Below are 18380 nucleotides of genomic sequence, written 5' to 3' on the forward strand. Positions count from 1 at the left end.
CGACTTTCCTGGTTGGATTTGGGTCAAGGATTTTGTTCCTGGACTTTAGCTCTTTCTATTGTTTTGGCGATTGTTCCATTGCTTTCTGACTTTATCTGAGCTGCTCGCTAGCGAAAAGAGGAAGCTTCGCAGTCAGTAGTGACGTTATCTATGCTGATACCATCTGATTGGTTGTAAGGTTTTGTTTTTATTGTGTTCCCATTGGCCAGTTGTTTTGCTGGGCCCTCTGGGAACTGTAGTTTTTTACTTATTTTGGCTGCTATTGAGATTAAAGCAAGATAAGAAAAGCATAATAATCACCTCCGGTTCTTTAACAAAATTAAGACTTTCCATCATAACTACTAGGAAAATCTACATTACTATCTCCTCTAAACACATATTGATATTACATCAATTAATTCTATTATTTCCCGCTTTCATTTCATTTTTCAAAATGTTATTACTTACCCACGCCACACCACTAATAACAGCACAATATATTGCCTTTTTGTACATGAACAAGTTGTTAGAAATGGGGGTCTCTAGTTGGCAAGGGTTTGTACCTTTGTCCAAATAGGGACCCTTCTTCCTAGTCAGGTAAGGAAGTTACACTCCTAAAATAACCCCTGCTCACCCCCTTGGTAGCTTGGCACAAGCAGTCAGGCTTATCTTCGAGGCAGTGTTTAATGCATTTGCACATAACCAACAGTAATACAGTGTAAGCACTACAAAAGGACACCACACCAGTTTAGAAAAATATCCAATATTTTGATATACTTAAGACAAGACCAAAAATGATAAAAATCCACAATACAATACTTAAGAATCCTCAGTTATCAAAATATGCTTGAAAAACAGTTCCTTGATGTCGATAGCTCAGTTCGGAGCTATCACGGCATCGTGAGCAAACAAATCGACACAGTTCTGGCTGACCACAGCGTTGTGGGCCAGCTAAGGTGTTGGGAAGACATTAACCTCACTCAATGGCTAACCAACAGCGCCGACAACCTAGCACCTTTGAAAAAACGTCAAATCAAACTAGGCAGCAAAAATGCCCCCTGGTTCAACGATGATCTTAAGAAATCCAAGAAACTCTGTCGCTCCCTTGAGAAGGCCTGGAAAAAAGACCCAAACACCAGCACCAGGGACGCCTTCAAAAACGCCACTCGCATACACCACCAACTGATCCGGACTGCCAAGAAAGCTGCATTCAAAGACCGACTAGACAACAACGCCCACAACAGCAAGGAATTATTTAACATCGTCAAAGAGTTTACCAACCCCACTGCCAACTCCAACGACATCACTCCCTCTCAAACCCTTTGCGACTCCCTAGCTTCGTTCTTCCACGACAAAATCGCAGACATCCACAACAGCTTCGACAACCAACCCGGAGACCAACCCACCCAAACTTCTGCCTTACCTTCACCCCCCTTGAACATCCTTAATGACTGGAACCCAATCTCCACTGAGGACACCATCCGCCTGATGAACTCCATCCACTCAGGATCCCTCACAGACCCATGCCCTCACCACATCTTCAACAAAGCAGACTCCATCATAGCACCACACCTCCGAGACGTCATCAACTGCTCCCTCAACTCCGCCACCTTCCCGGAAAGCTGGAAACACGCCGAACTCAGCGCCCTTCTGAAAAAACCCACAGCTGACCCCACCGAACTCAAAAACTACCGCCCCATCTCGCTCCTTCCATTCCCGGCCAAAGTCATCGAGAAAGCTGTCAACAACCAGCTCGCCGTCTTCCTCGAAACCAACAAATCCCTCGACTCCTCACAGTCCGGCTTCCGAGCCAAACACAGCACTGAGACCGCACTCATCGCAGCAACAGACGACATTCGAACTCTACTGGACAATGGAGACACAGTCGCCCTCATCCTTCTCGACCTCTCCGCAGTCTTCGACACAGTCTGTCATAGCACCCTGTTACAACGCCTCAGAAACATCGGAATCCAAGGAAAAGCACTGGAATGGATCACCTTGTTCCTTGCCGGAAGAACTCAGAGAGTCCGCCTCCCACCATTCAAGTCAGAGGCCACTGAAGTCATTTGCGGCGTGCCACAAGGATCTTCACTCAGCCCCACCCTCTTCAACGTATACATGAGCCCCCTCGCGGCCATCGCACGCCAACATCATCTCCTACGCTGATGACACTCAACTGATCCTCTCACTCACCAAAGACCCTAACACCGCCAAAACCAACCTACATGAAGGAATGAAAGAAGTAGCCGAGTGGATGAAGCACAACCGTCTGAAACTGAATTCAGACAAAACAGAAGTCCTTATCTTAGGTACCTCCCCCTCCGCCTGGGACAACTCTTGGTGGCCAGAGGCCCTTGGAAAAGCACCCATCCCGACGGACCACGCACGGAACCTGGGCGTCATCCTGGACTCCTCACTCTCGGTGACCAGACAAGTCAACGCCGTTTCATCATCTTGCTTCAACATTCTCCGCATGCTCAAAAAAACATTTCGCTGGATCCCCACCGAAACTAGAAAAACGGTCACCCACGCACTGGTTACAAGCCGCCTGGACTACGGAAACACCCTATACGCTGGTACCACCGCAAAACTTCAGAAAAAACTCCAACGCATCCAAAACGCTTCAGCCAGACTCACACTAGACATCCCGCGTAAAGACCACATTTCTGGTCACCTGAAAAACCTCCACTGGCTCCCCGTCAATAAGAGGATAACATTCCGCCTCCTAACCCACGCACACAAAGCACTTTACGAACTTGGACCCGAATGCCTCAACACACGACTTTCCTTCTACACCCCCTCCCACCAGCTACGATCTTCCAACCAAGCCCTTGCTGCTGTTCCTCGCATCAACAAAACCACCATGGGAGGAAGATCCTTCTCCTACCTGGAGGCTAAAACCTGGAACTCACTTCCCATTCACCTTCGCCTCACTCAGAACCACCTAGCATTCAGAAAGCAACTTAAAACCTGGATATTCGACAAGTAATTCCCCACCCTTCTTCAAGCTCACAATTGTCACTATTACCTTATGTAAGTAACGTATGTTTTAGTAATCTGCTCTTCTGTAATGTTTCTCATTATGTTTCATTTCTGTTCCTAATGTGAAGCGCTCTGACGCCTTCGGGTAAAGTCCGCGCTATATAAAAATGCATAAATTCCGGTGACAGCATCCCCCCACTTCTTTTTTTAGGACTTGTGCCCTGGGTAAACAGTTTATATAGTCATATCTTCCACAGTACATTTTCGGCATACAATTGTGCTTTAACGTCCTCGTTCACGAGTAGAGATATATTCTGACTGGGAGCTGATCATATATATTTTTTCAAGTCAAGTGTGCTCTTTTAAGGTAAGAACATGCGTGTTGCCCACTGAGCAGTAGCCGACGCGGGCAGTATAATTATAAAACTTGTTAACCCAAAACGAGAATTAAAAGCTCTCTTCGTTTGAATTGTTTTCCGCCTGAGCGATCCTTCGGTAAACATTCTCAAGCCGAGCTTCTAGACCTTCGCCGTGAACACTGTACCATTCTCTGCGATCATAGTTCTTTAATTTCTTATCGTCCAGGGGATCAATAAAATCGTTTGATCTTTTAATTACTCTTGCAGAAGGCGTTCCTTCTGAGAAAAAGTAAATAGCACGTGCGGGGGATGTCATGGTGGTGGTGGTGAGGGGGTCACGCGCAGGATAGTGCACACACCCCTGGAAGTTATTTTGAGTTCCCCGTTCAGCACGCCCCAGGCTGAGAGTCCCTTCCGGCAACCCTTCTAAATATAAGCTATCAGCGCTCATGGAAACTCTCCGAAGTGTATTACATAAGCAGCAGAGGCTTGCTGCCAGGCTGTGGGGGCAGTTCCACGCCACGGCTTGCGTAATGGCTTCAGATTGCTGGGCCTGCCTGGCTGACGTCAGTTGGAGAGGAAACTCTCGGGCTGGGATACCCCTCCTTACCATCTGTTTTCATTTCAAACGTTTGTGGCTCTGATTTTGTTTCAGTAAAATAAGCCATGAACACAAATCTACTTTCGATATTAGCTTGGCGGAACCCTCTGAAAGCAACACACTCCTATGTAGCAGAGAACAGCGCCTTCACAGTAAATTGGCACCGTGCCCATTCAGAGATGGCTGCCGACGTCCGTGGGCGGGAGGGGTTAGGGTCAGAGCGGTTTGTCATTGTTGTCCTTCGTCTGTTTCCACTGCGCAGCTGCGCTGTGTGACCATGGGTTATTTATAGTCTTCGCTGACGTCACGGAGTCTTGAATGCGCTGACGTTGTCTCTGACGTGCTTGGCTAGTGCAGAGTAAGCTCGCGGCTGTGAGCCCAGCGCGCGCTGGGCACAATGGAGCTCTGTCTGCAGCTGCTGAGCAGAGGAAGGCAAGCGCCATGGAAAAAAAACTCCCTCGAACGGGTCAGGCGGGGAGCAAAGGTGAAGCCCGGAGCCCACTCCAAGGACACGGATATCTTTCACCAGCCGCCCACCTCTGCAGTGGGAGCGTAAGTAGGAGCGGGGAGACTTTAGCATCTGTATCTGGGAGAGACACCTTGGACAGCAGGTAATGTGCACGAAGCCCTGTGAGCAGTTTTAGACACGGCATGGCAGGAGGAAGCCAACAACCACGAACATTTCCGAGGCAAATATTACACACATCCCGCTGACGGTCTTTTTGTTTTCTGCAACTGCTCCTTGGCCCTGGTTGCCAACTGCACAAAGCCACTACTAGCTTCCGCTTATCAGGATAGACACCCTGCATTCTGCCCCTTACGTTAACAGCAAACCCTGCCTGTTGCCCAGGCCAATTTACCAAACGTGCAACTTTTGAGTTATCTAGGCGCTAGGTTGGCATGTTGCGCTCCGACGAACAAAAGTGCCTTAACGTTACCATATTCCTCCCCGTGTCAGCTCTAGTTTTCTGCGCGGAAATCCATTAATAGGAGTAACATTTGCACGAAGCTGCCTGTTCATGGTAGGTAAATCTGTATATGGCCCAATTTCTGGACCTTACTTCGGTAGTTTTACCTCCATGGTATTGCCAATTGCTTCGTACTGTTGTAATTAACTTTTCATTGTTTCCCCTTGTATTTCACAAAAGTACACTACACAACTTGCCTTTGGCTGCCTCGTGCCTTACATAACTGACCTCTGCGTGGTGATCCAAAATGACCCCGGGTCATGACACGGAGTTTTGACTCGTAGTAGTGTACTCGTTCTGATGCCCTCTTGTTTAACCTACCTATATGATGATCTGTGTTCACCGGTGTAGAAATAGTGTGGTAGGAGGAGTGCGCCAGGACCTAGTGGTATAAGGGAGCCTGTACACTCAAATCATAACTGTACATTATGGCAAATAGATTAGCAGTGCCACCTTACCATCTCCCTAATACCGACATACGTGACCCAGTTTTCGTGCTTGTAATGGGGCCCTTTGCTACACCACTAACCCCCCCCCCCTTGATTAGTTTAACATAGAAGCATGCTGGTAATGATGCCCCAAACGCGCTAAATAGTTAATTCTAACTAACCTTGTAATTGTTATAATCTCTGTGCTAAGTTATGACAGACGCATTTGTTAGGGTAACTGGTTCTACATCTCTATTCTTGCCATGATATCTTTTATGGTTGTGACTACTTCCAAATAAAGATTATGTATGTGTGATATGAAGCGTGGCAAGAAGCATCTCATTTGAATTAGGCCGTCCAATTGGGCAAAGCGTGGTTCCCCCATGTTACCTCCTCAAACCTTGGCAATGAATGCCATTATCCGTTGCTTACGCCCACTGACAGTAAGATGTGTATTCTGCCCCCCACTTCTTGCTTACAATGATGGGGAGTCCATCTTAATGTGCCATAGACGCCCCCCCCCAGTCATGGGTGGCACCTAGCTTCACTAGGACCAAGACGTGGCGCTCCCTGACCATATTAGTAAGATCCTTCTGGTGCCCACTCACCATGGCACTGAGCTGTCTTTGTGCTTTACTTCAAACAGAGCCTTCTATATCTCTTCCTGACTCCTTACCCTCGGTTCAACAATGTGCACTGAATGCTGGCTTAACTGACATTAGCATCTCTTCCCCCTCACTTAAATAAAATCCAGTTACTATGCAATTTAACACCTATTCCTGGACATTCTTTAGTCACAGCAAGATAGATAGATAGCATGTGTTATTTTCTCAGAGATACTTAATACTAGTGGAGTTTTAAATAAGAAACGTCATTGAAACGTTAACAGTTGCAAAGGTGTTGGGGCATTTGTGTGGATGAACTTCTTTACAAATTGGGATGGACAAGGCTAATCAGTTTGAGAACAATATTAACGTTTCTCAATTTCTATCATGCTATTCCCGAGAGCATAGCGAACCTTTTTTTTATTTCATCTTAACTTCTATTGATGAGTGTCAGACGTTCACCCTCCTTTCACGGGCGTTATAATTTGCTCAAGGGCCGCTTACTACACCTGCATTACATATTTGATTTTTATCTCTGAAATACCGTGTGGGATAATATATTACGAATGCCAGATTATTCACTGATCCATTACTACACATAAGTGGTTATTGTAAACGCACAGCTGTTTTCCCCCTAGATACAGATGTTTAATGTCTGTTAAAACATGCATGGGCAGACAACATATGGAATTCAGCACATTGCCATATGGCCCATTTAGCCTTTCACCTCCACGACTATCAATCATCTATGTTAAGGGATAAATTAAATGTCTCTGAATAGTAAGATGGATCGCCTCGTATGAGACGTTTATGTTTCTTACCCCGATACTATCTAATAGGGTAGAAAATCAATCATGGAGCATGTACTAAGCAGGTTTTTGCACGGGAGCTCGAATGAAAGTGTGGTAGTATTTTCTACGTACAGTAGTGTAATTAAAAGGTAACCAGTAAGTGAACACAGTGATCTACATTTACGACTATACCTTTTTTTCTGTGATGCCGCATTTGGCAGTATGAAATAGTTCCTCTGTAGGTAAATCGGACAGTTTTCTAATACACCGAGATTAACGCAACCCGACCATGAGTACACTGAAGCATCGTTTTTTTTCTGATCAATACACTGGTAGACTTGGTTGTAACCCATTACAAGCAACCTTTCATGTATACAATAACTATATATTTAATGTGTTCATATACCTTTGACAACATGGCAAAAAGTTGCCTAGTTTTGATTTTTTTTTTTGTGCGTACCAAGAAATTTGGCCACGTGTTCTGTTTGCAGTATTCAACAAGATATAGATGGTAAATATTAAATCGCTTTTGACTATTTAGTTTCATTAAGAGTCATTAAAATTAAATGTAATAATGTGTAAGGCTAGGATCCATATCTTATGAATGTTAGCATAGATGTAAACAAAAGCAGATCCTGTAAACATAGAGCAAAAACTGGTAAAGTAAATTTGCAGTGTTTACACACTTAGGGTATAACTTAACCATATAATTATCATGCAGTTAAAATCAAATGTTCCTGTACACAAGGAATTTGCTATAATTATTCCTGAAATGTTACATACCTGGTGTCCTTTCACATATTTACTACTTCTCTTTCTCATGTTCTACTTTTACTGTGTGTTTTTAATTTGTGTAATATTCCTGTCATGTAAGCAGTTCTACCAGTTTAGGAATTTGTTTCTCTATTCATTACATACAGTACGATTGAATGTGTGCAAGAGAAAAGGCACTCTTAAAGCACCAGCGATCCAGTTTCTGGTTTGGCATGAACTAGTTTACTGAACACTGGTCTTTTGAAAAACACGTATTTTAATAATGCCTCGGAAAACAGATAATTTTAGAGCAATTGACAAAACTGCTTATGAATGATGAGCTTGACGGTCAAAATTGTTTTTGCTTATGTTCTTTGGTGTATAGATTTGAGTATATTTACATTGCCCAATAAGTTATTACACATTCAAATTTGCAGGTTAACTAGGTTTGAGTCAACTACCTATCTCCTATTTGTTTGAGCTAGTATATTGTGTTAAATAAGGTCAGTCTAATCACGTTCCATGTATTTTTTTTTTTTAATGAACGGATAGGTCATGATTCCAATGTCCTCTGCCTTCATTTTAGATCTTAACACGATGGATGAAAAGAAACAAACAAGATTGGCTACTCTTGTGTACCGGGCCATTGTGATCCATTTGGGTGCGTATAGTTGTCTAAATATTATGAGCCTAAATGAACTACGACTTATCAAACTAATGGTCACCCTACGTGCAATAATGAAATAACACATGAAAGCAACATTGTTGCGTTTTAGCATTTTATTGCTCGACACGCATGTCTCAACCGCTAATCTGCTTTTATTTTTGTCAGTGTACCCTTAAAATGTATATTAGAACTCCTACTTTTGTATCCTTTAGATCCACATTTAAGTCTTTGCTTGCAATTGTGCTCACCGTGTAACTTTTTATAAAAGGAAAAAAATCAGTGTTCTAAATTTTTCACATCATTACTCAGGTACTGCTTGATGTAACTTGATTAGCTCCCTCCCCAGTCATGATTGGTAATTAAAGTAGGCATTAAAATTAGCCACTTTGCAATTTTTGCTCTTGAGTTGCCAATTAAATTACTTAATTGCAATTAGGGTCCTAATTTTAATTGGCAAAATGATAGATGTAGATTTAAGATATGTATAAATACTTTAATAAGTGTCTATATAAGGATTAGTTATTTCTTAACTTCGAGCTTATACTGTTGAGTTTAGAATTTTGAGTTTATAAATAGTATTCATTTTGAATTTATTTAAAGTATAGTGGCAATCTGAAGTTGTATCTCTAGCAGAGTTATAAGTCTATGATAAATATTTAATGTTGCCAGCATCGTGTTATTTAGTAATGAGTTTTTTCTTCCCATCAGCAGCTAAAGCCATGTTTACGTGAACAATATCCCATGACTGACAAGCTACCAATTTATTGATATGCAAATACGTGCTTAATTCGATGCATGCTTGTGTGATAAATATTTTCACTAGTAATTATTTAAATGCATTATTTGAGTTGGAACCTTGCATAGGATTGGGATGTTTTGACAAAGTTAAACAAAGTTAGCATTGCTTAACTCAATTTTATCTGCAGATATGTTCACTTGTGCTGGAAATGTATAACAGCGAAACAAAATGGCATAGTGAGCTGAAATCGTCGAACGAAATGTTAATGCAGTGTGTTTGTCAGTCGGTATGTCCAGAGTTACAGGGAGAGGAGGCAGTTTAAATAAAAAAAAATACTGTTTGGTAATTGTCTAATAATTTGGGTGATCTCCACTGTGTTGTGGGACGGCAGGAGCACTTCAATAAACAATTGAAACGAACACAATGGCATTCATTGTTTTTGACCATTAATAGCGATATTATTAGTTAAAAATATATTAATTACGTTTCCCTTTTTGCTATTTTCAACCCCAGGAGATCCTGAATCAGACATGCAAAGATTTGAAACGTGCACTGATATAAACCTATTTCCTTGTTGAATGGCAATGCAGTCACCAGTTTTAATCTGACACTTACTGTTTTCATAAGGCCCAGGACCTAGTCTCCTTTCAAATCAAATAAGTGGCTAAAACACCATGCCTAATCAGCTTTCTTATTTCGCTGTTGGGTTTAATCAGCAAATTATAGTGTCTCTAGTTCTTTTTTTTTGGTCACAGGTGTATACCACCCCCCACTTAACTGCCTAAAAACAGTTCATTATTTTACTGTTTCAACACTATACAACGATACCCCCCCCCCCCCCCCACCACCCCGTTGGCTCAAAAGTAACACTTGTCCAGAGAGAAATGTGACTAACACTCCCGCCCCCTTCCCTTATACAAGCAACAAATGCATCTGCTGCAAGATTAACCCCGTAAAGATTTAGCTCTGGCAGTGAGGTATTGGCTTTGTGAGGTGTGCAGTAATTTTATGGCAAGACCGGAGGCTCCTATTATGCTTTCTTATCTTGCTTTATTTTATACAGCAGCCAAGATAAGTAAATAACTACAGTTCCCAGAGGGCCAGAGGGCAAACTGGGCCATGGGAACGAAAAAACGTGAGAGTACAGTAACCAATCACCATGAGCCTAACAGATAAAGGCCCTAACTGACTGCGCAGCTTCCTCTTTTCTTGCTGCTCGCAGTCAGATAAGTGCCTTTTATCTTTGCTCACAGTGTATTATTGGTTTTTCGAAGTGTATTGTGCCCGTTTTTCATTGCTTATTTAATTTATTGCAGGCGCGTCCTCGCGATACTGTTTGTGCGCTATACGCGCGTGTGTCTGGGCATTACGAGCTGCATTCCCTCGCTCTCCCACCCCTCCCCTGCTGCCACGCGTTGGTAGCTCCCTTCCTCGCGCTGCTTCGCGCGTCTTCCCCGTCCTCTCCTCACCTCGGCTAAAGCCTCCGGTCACCAGCGTTCAGTCCGCCTGCATTCCGGTTCTGTTCCCTGGCTTCCTTCGAGCGTCACGCCTCCCGGCCCGCCTCTAACACGCCCCTGCATTTTCATTAACCCTCGCCTACCTCAGAATTCTCTATTCTATTCTCCTGTGCATACTTGGTGATTTTGTAACAGCCTGGTCATGGAACGCGATAGTTCCTCGGAGGAGGTCCCTTCTCAGGACTCTCAATCCTTCAAAAAGGACTTAAATAAATTTATTAATAACTCTGTGGAAACGGCTGTGGAAGTCTCTATGAAGAGAATGTCTAAAAACATGGAAAATTCAATGTTGAGCATCATGTCCAAGTTATTGGCCCAGTCTGCGGGGGAAAGCAGACAGAAAAAGGTGGATTTCTCTGCTCAATCTCGTCCCCATAAAAAAGCGTCTTTGATTAGCGAGTCTTCCTCGCACTTGACTGAGGACTCAGTTCCTCCCAGGCCTCCTTCCAAGGAGGGGTTTGTTGCCTCCGAAGGCAAACGTAAGCAAAAAGAGAAACATGCAGAGTCTCCTAGGAGAAAATTGGTAATTTCCACCATTTTGGACACGGACGATGATGATGATGATGCTAATTTCGATGACGCTGACCAATTGATTGACCTTTTTGATTACACTGACCCTTCCCCCCCCCCTGCTAAATCCCCAAAATTGGATTCTTTTTCTTTTGAACCCGTGTTTGACTCTGAGGGTTTTCCCATGTTTGATCCCTCCACTATCCGTCACCCTAATTCTACCGAATGGTTCCCTTCCCACCATGTGGGAGAGTACATCTCTGCCAGGTTACGTCTCCCTTTAGAAGCTCCGGTACGAGCCAGGCTTAAATCAGAATGCCCTAAGCCTTCTCTTCCCGACAAAATCACTATGGTCCCTTCCATCGACCAACCACTCCTCACCTTTTTCTCCAAATTCGGCAAGGACCCTCGCAGAGGGGTTGATAAAGCTTGGACCACTTGCCAAGACAAGTTGTTGGACATTGTGGGCCCCCTCGCCCGCATCTTTGATTTAGCGGAAGCTTCCCGCTTAGAAGGTTCTGAGCTTTCTGCTGAAGATATATCTAAGTGGGCTCAACGTGCCTTCTGTCTTCTTGGAAATGCCAACTCCGCTATTACTCACGAGCGCCGTAAAGGTCTCCTAATCAAGTTGGATCCTAAACTTTCTAATCTGGCACCCATGGATCCTGGCCCCAAGGCGAATGGTCTCCTCTTTGGAGAAAATTTAGTTCGTGACCTTAGTAGATTTGTTTCTACTTTTGCATCCTTGGACAAGGCCCAACAAACAGTCAAAAAAGTTTTCGCCCCTCGGGTTTTTGGACGGGCCGGCAGAGGCAGGGGCCGCTCTTCCGGCCGTCCTTACAACCAAGGCTCCAGAGGCTCCTTCAACAACAACCAGGACTACAAGCCTCAATTCTATCCCCAACGTGGCCGTGGTTTCAAAGGCAAAGGTCAACGACAATATCGTCAAAACGCCAATCAACAAGGTAAGCCTTTCTTCTTCCCCTCCTGTGGGGGGTCGCCTAAAACTGTTTCTTCAAAAGTGGTGCACTCTCAGTTCAGACCCGTGGGTTTTAAGCACAGTACAAGGTTACCTAATAGAATTCCTTTCCCCTCCTGTCCAGTCTTCTCTTCCTCCCCCTCTCGTCTTTTCCACTCTCATGACATCTCAAATCTCAAACGAGATCGAAGCTCTTCTCCTCAAAAGAGCGATTCAGGTTTTTCCCTTCGACTCCTCAGGCTTTCTAAGCTCCATTTTTCTTGTTCAAAAGAAAAACAAGAAACTCCGCACGGTCATCAACCTAAAATGGTTCAACCAATTTGTGGTTTACCGCCATTTCAAAATGGAGACCATCTTACACCTGAGGGACACTCTTCGCCCCAACGACTGGATGGTCCGGTTGGACCTTCAGGATGCGTACCTCACGGTTCCCATTCATCACTCCCATTGGAAATTTCTTCAGTTCCAGTGGTCAGGGATCAACTATTGTTTCACCTCTCTTCCCTTTGGCCTATCATCCGCGCCCTGGTGCTTCACAAAACTCTTGAAACCAGTGGTCGCCTATCTTCGATCTCTTGGCATAAGACTGATTATTTATCTGGACGATATCCTTCTCATGAATTCAGACAAACAATCTCTCCTCTCCGACCTGTTGTTAACTCAGTCCCTTCTTTTAGATCTGGGTTTCCTCATCAACGTGGACAAGTCATCTCTGACTCCATCTCAAAACACGGAATTTCTGGGTTTCTTGGTGGACTCTGTCGCAGCGTCCCTGCGCCTACCCCTTTCCAAAGTTTCCAAGATCAAAGCGGAGATCTTATCTGTTCTTCAGTCCTCTCTTTTATCCCTTCGATCTCTTGCTCGGATCGTCGGTCTTCTCTCCTCCTCCATTCAGGCCATCTTCCCGGGCCCTCTCCATTATCGCGCTCTCCAACGCCTGAAGATTCGTCACCTTCGACAAGGCCTCGCATATTCAGATCTCGTGGCTCTAGACCCCGAGTCCCGCACCGAACTTCAATGGTGGATAGACCATTTGGATGCGTGGAACGGGCGCACTATCTTCGCCACGGCCCCAGATCTAGTCTTAGAATCAGATGCAAGCCTGTCGGGCTGGGGCGCCCGTTGTGGACCAATCTCGACTGGAGGTTCATGGTCCGCCGAGGAGTCCAGGTTGCACATCAACTGTTTAGAGATGCTTGCAGGTTCCTTTGCGATCAAAAGCCTTTCAAAAAACAGGATTCACTGTTCTATTCTCCTCCGCATGGACAATGTTTCTGCGGTCCGCTACATCAACCATCTTGGCGGAACAAGGTCCAAACCACTAGCGGACTTGGCAAAGAGTCTATGGGAGTTTTGTCTCGCCCATCATCTTTCTCTGACAGCAGAGTATCTTCCTGGAGATCTCAACAGCGTGGCAGATTGGCACTCGAGATTTCTTCGAGATTCCAGCGATTGGAAGCTCTGTCCATCCGTCTTCCTCTCTCTTTCCCGTCTTTGGGGCCCTTTCTCTATCGATCTCTTTGCTTCCCGTCTCAATACCCAATTACCCCAGTTCTACAGTTGGCGCCCGGATCCCCTGGCTGTGGCGACAGACGCCTTCCTGCAAGATTGGTCTCGTCATCTCCATTATGCCTTTCCTCCTTTCCTGATGATCAACAGGGTTCTTTCTCAGGTTCGCCGCCAGTCCTCGTCCCTGGTTCTTGTTGCTCCCTTCTGGCAGGCCCAAGTTTGGTTTCCGACTCTTCTCGAAATGGCAGTGGACTTCCCGGTCCTACTTCCCTCCTTCGGGGATCTTCTCCTCAACCCTCAAGGCGAACAGCACAGTCTCATTCTCGACTCCTCCCTGCAACTCTCGGCCTGGAAAGTTTCCGGCCTTCCTCTTCTGACGTCCTCATTTCACAAGAGGCTTCGATCTTCATCAGCCAGGCTTGGGCTCCAGGAACCTCCAAGGCATACAGATCCGCCTGGTCTCTTTGGACAAGCTGGTGTTTGGAAAGGGACCTCGATCCCATTTCAGCCTCTCTGAATTTCATAATTAACTTTCTTGGTTCACAGGCCAGTGCCGGTAAGGCTTACCGCACCATCAATCTCTACCGTTCTGCCATCTCCCTCTACCATTCCCAAATCGATGGTAAACCAGTTGGCGCTCACCCTACGATTTGTCGTCTTCTCAAAGGTGTACGTTGTGCAAAACCTCCGTTGGCTAAGTATACCTTTTTATGGGATGTTACAGTAATATTTAAATTGTTTTCTAGTTGGCCAGACAATGCTGTTCTTTCACTTAAAATGCTATCTGCTAAACTTACCATGTTATTATGTCTAGTTTCCATCAAGCGAGTTTCTGATGTTAAGGCTCTAGATGTTTCTACTCGCCAATATTCTCCTTCAGGTGTGATGTTTCAGATACGCAGACGTACCAAGACTAATTTGGATTCAGTGTTTTACCCCTACTTTCCAGATCATCCTAAACTGTGTGTGGGACAATGTTTAAAAGTGTATGAACACCGAACTGCTGATCTCAGAACGCCCTCTCATTCTCAACTCCTTATTTCTTTCATTAAACCCCATCTCCCTGTCTCTTCCCCTACCCTTGCCCGTTGGGTCCGTTGGGTCATGTCTCTTGCCGGTATTGACGTCTCCGTTTTCGGAGCTCATTCGGCCAGGGGAGCCATGGCTTCTACAGCCTTTTGGTCTGGCTCTCGTCTGGAAGACATTCTGAGATCAGCAGACTGGTCAAATGACAGTGTATTTCGCATGTTCTATTGCAAACCTGTTCATACTGTGGCTTCTGATGTTGTTAATATGCTTTAAACAAGCATAATAGGAGCCTCCGGTCTTGCCATAAAATGTAGATTTTTCTAGTATTCATGACGGAAAATCTTAATTTTATTAAAGACACGGAGGCGAGTATTATCCCGCCGCAACTTCTTAACATCTGTTCTCCCTCCCTACAGCGAATCCAGCCCTGCCACCGGCTTCATCTTAGGAGATCTACCCTTCGACTTCTTCGATCTTCTCCTTCGAGTCCTCCAATTCCAGCGCTCCTGGATCCTCCTCCTGGACTTCTGTTTGGTCTTCTTCCTTGGATTCCCCTGATGCAAGACTTATGTTCCTGGACTTTGGCTATATCCTTAATTTTATTCATTTTTCCTTTGTTTAATGACTATACTTGATCTGCTCGCCAGCGAAAAGAGGAAGCTGCGCAGTCAGTTAGGGCCTTTATCTGTTAGGCTCATGGTGATTGGTTACTGTACTCTCACGTTTTTTCGTTCCCATGGCCCAGTTTGCCCTCTGGCCCTCTGGGAACTGTAGTTATTTACTTATCTTGGCTGCTGTATAAAATAAAGCAAGATAAGAAAGCATAATACTCGCCTCCGTGTCTTTAATAAAATTAAGATTTTCCGTCATGAATACTAGAAAAATCTACATTACTGGCGCTCCTAATGTAGCACATTGTGCTGGTCCTTATTGTAGCTGTTCTCTGTATCTTGGACGCTGAATTGTGACTCCCAGGACTGGGCATGATTCAGGTCAGACTACATTTTATTTTTGTGTGTTTGTTTAATTTATTTTTATAAATGTACTTTGACCTATGAAGCAACATTCTGGGCTACAATTCTGTCTTCCCACTGTCATGAAAAACTGATAACCCTAATTAAGTATCCTGTGTTGATGGTGGGTTTTAATAATTTACCAACCTCTTTTTAGGTCCCACCTGGACGGCACATGCGCTGTATCTTCGAGACCTTCTTTTTTTTTTTTTCTTTTTTTTTATCAGTGGACTTTCAGACCGCCCATTGCGTACTATTGGTTGGCTTCATTGTCACTCTTTTTTGCTTCTAATTGGTCAGGTGTCGTAGGCTTCCTTCCTCTTCGTGTGTTTCTCTCCCCTGGAGCATGAACGCATTACTTGTGTACTTCCACTAATCATTTTTTAAGTGCTAATGTTTTCTTTATGATTTAGCCCTCATCTAAGGTGCTTACTTTTTTTTTTTAACCTGGCTTCCTTGTGCACTTCACCCCTCTGCTGTGTTCTTGCCATCCATCGTCCGTGTTACTTGCGCTGAGCCACCCACTCTCCAGTCCTGTCTGTGTTTGCCCCTACCTTCCCTCCATCTTTGTGCTTGTTGCTTGCCACGCCCGCCCCTCTCCTTGCATTGATGCTTGCTTCCACCCGTCCTCCCTCCTTCCAGTTGTCTGTTGCTTGCCCTGCCTACCAGCCCCCCTCCTCCTGTTGTCAGTGTTGCTCCCCCACCAGCATAATAGCACTTTTTTCCAACAATACTCCATGTTGTTCCCTGTCCTCTTACCCCCTAACAATAAAAAAAGTGCTATGATTTGGCCAGCACTAAGCGTGTCATGGTACTTTTTTTCAACCGTGCTGCTGTACAACTTTGTTTTAACATGGCAAAGCCAGTCTTCTGTATTTGAGAACTATTGGCTGTGCAATGCTTGTTCTTAATACTGTTCCTTCTGTGTATGTGTGTTAGCTGTAAAGTCTTCAGCATGTCCCACATGAAAACAACCCAGCCTTTGTCCTCAAGGCTACGGCAGAAAACACAATATGTAGGTTGTACTTAGTTGTGGAATGTGTCTGGGGAGGCTAGTATGCCACAATAGCTGGCAACTCAGACACGTTGTGCACTGCACAGCAGTAAGAAAATGCAATTGAGATATTGAATGCAGTAGTCCTTAATCACATTTAAAAAGGATTATTATAGTGTAGTCCGACAACAGCAGATGTAAATTTGAACAGTGCACTTGCATTGAGAGTAAGGATATGTTAGTGCTGCAGGCCTAGCAAAGTCACTAGTTCTTGAGACCATAAACCCACAATTAGTGTTACACGATATTGCAAGTATGAAGAAAGGTTGCCTGGTAAAGAATTTACCAGCAGCATACAACCCTCTTAAATGCTGGGCTATTGACAAATCACACCCTTTTCCCTGCTCCAGGCCACGTTGTCTGAGTGGGATTGGTTATGACCAAATCCATTGTCCCTAAATCTTGAGGCGGCCCATGGGGCCATCAGCCACTTTTTTCCTGTCAAGTTGAACTGATGCAGCCTAAAAAAAAGACAGATAAAAGTGGAATGTACCCAGCTTCTTATTTCTACATATGATCTGTTCCAACAGGTAATTATGGAATGAGCTTTCCTTGCAAGATAGTCTTTTATGAAGACAAGAACAACAAAGGTTTTTCACTGTGACTTGCTACACCCACCAAGCTGCAGATTGAAAATCCTTCTTTAAAAGAGCCAGGAATACAGTATTTTTTCAGGTGGTCCAGAGGTAATCTGTTACATTTTCTTGTGCTCTAGTAAGACTGTATGTATGTAATGAGACTGCTGAAGTATTGTATATAGATTGCTCATGCAAATGTTGCATTTGTATGACTTTCTATTAAGCTACAGGAAAACTTAGTTTACGATGTAATGCACTACCCAGGCAACAGTAAGGTTGAAAGACGATCACTGTTAATGAAATTATTATTACAACGCTGAAATAGTTTGACATCATCCATTTCTCATAAACGTGCTGAAGTTTGAAGCGCGGCACTTGCTTTTCAAAAACGCCTTCGCTTTCCTTAGCAGAAAAATGACTTACAAGAGTTATAAAAGCATCAAATCCCAATAAGCGTCATTTTATTTGCTTTTGCAAGTCGTTAATCCATTTTTGTAATGCCAGCCGTTGCAATATTGCATAAGGTACAAGAATCTTCTAAACAGTGGTCTTAATTATACTATTTTTTCCTAGATGTGCGTGCAATTTTTAGGCCTCATCTGCAGATAGCTTTTAGCTGACTGTGAATACCTCAAATACCATCAAAAACTTGTTGGGGTTTATGCCCGCCTATTGCTTACCATTGGTTTGCTTTCTTGTCACTCATTTGCTTATTATTCGTTGGATTCTCTTCTGTTTTCATGGAGCATAACTTATTTCCAATCCTTTTGATTGGATGACTTGTACCCTTCCACTGCTCACATTCAAGAAATTACTTTTGTTTTGTTGGTGGAATTCCATAGTGGTGCATTTGTTTGGTTCCTTTGCACCATGTGTTGTATTATACATTGCATAACCCTTCTCAAATACCTGCCCCCATCATTTGCGCTTTGTCGTGTACCCCCGTACCCCCACCTTGTCCTTTGCTTCCTCCATCCTTGCAGGGCCGTTTCTACCATTAGGTAGGACTAGGCAGCCGCCTAGGGCGGCAAAAGGGCTAGGGCGGCAAAAGGGGAGATTTTGATTTTTTTTTAAATTTGAAGGCAGTGAGTGCAAGCGCACCTGCTTGTACATCCATGCTGCGCAGTGCACCCTAGCATAGTGGTGTGTGGAGCGGCCGGCGGTACCAGTGTACACACAGATTCTCACTCTGCTCTCTGCTAGTCGCAACTTTCCCAATGTTCACGCATAATCTGCTGCTCACTGCTCCCCACACTTTCACACACTTGCAGCCCTCGCCCCCCTCCACCTCCACCAGAAGCGCCTGCATCCACTATTCC

General features: G+C 44.4%; 1 long non-coding RNA gene across 1 annotated transcript; it reads left to right on the forward strand.

Moving 5' to 3' along the window:
- Nucleotides 1–4280: 4280 nt before the first annotated feature.
- On the forward strand, nucleotides 4281–17788 carry LOC147731573 (uncharacterized). Its single transcript, XR_015308449.1, has 3 exons — nucleotides 4281–4473; nucleotides 8053–8127; nucleotides 17014–17788. It is a non-coding gene; the product is annotated as an uncharacterized LOC147731573 (long non-coding RNA).
- Nucleotides 17789–18380: the final 592 nt, after the last annotated feature.

This window comes from Lissotriton vulgaris, chromosome 2_1 (assembly GCF_964263255.1).
Source record: "Lissotriton vulgaris chromosome 2_1, aLisVul1.2, whole genome shotgun sequence".
NCBI classification, from domain to species: domain Eukaryota; kingdom Metazoa; phylum Chordata; class Amphibia; order Caudata; family Salamandridae; genus Lissotriton; species Lissotriton vulgaris.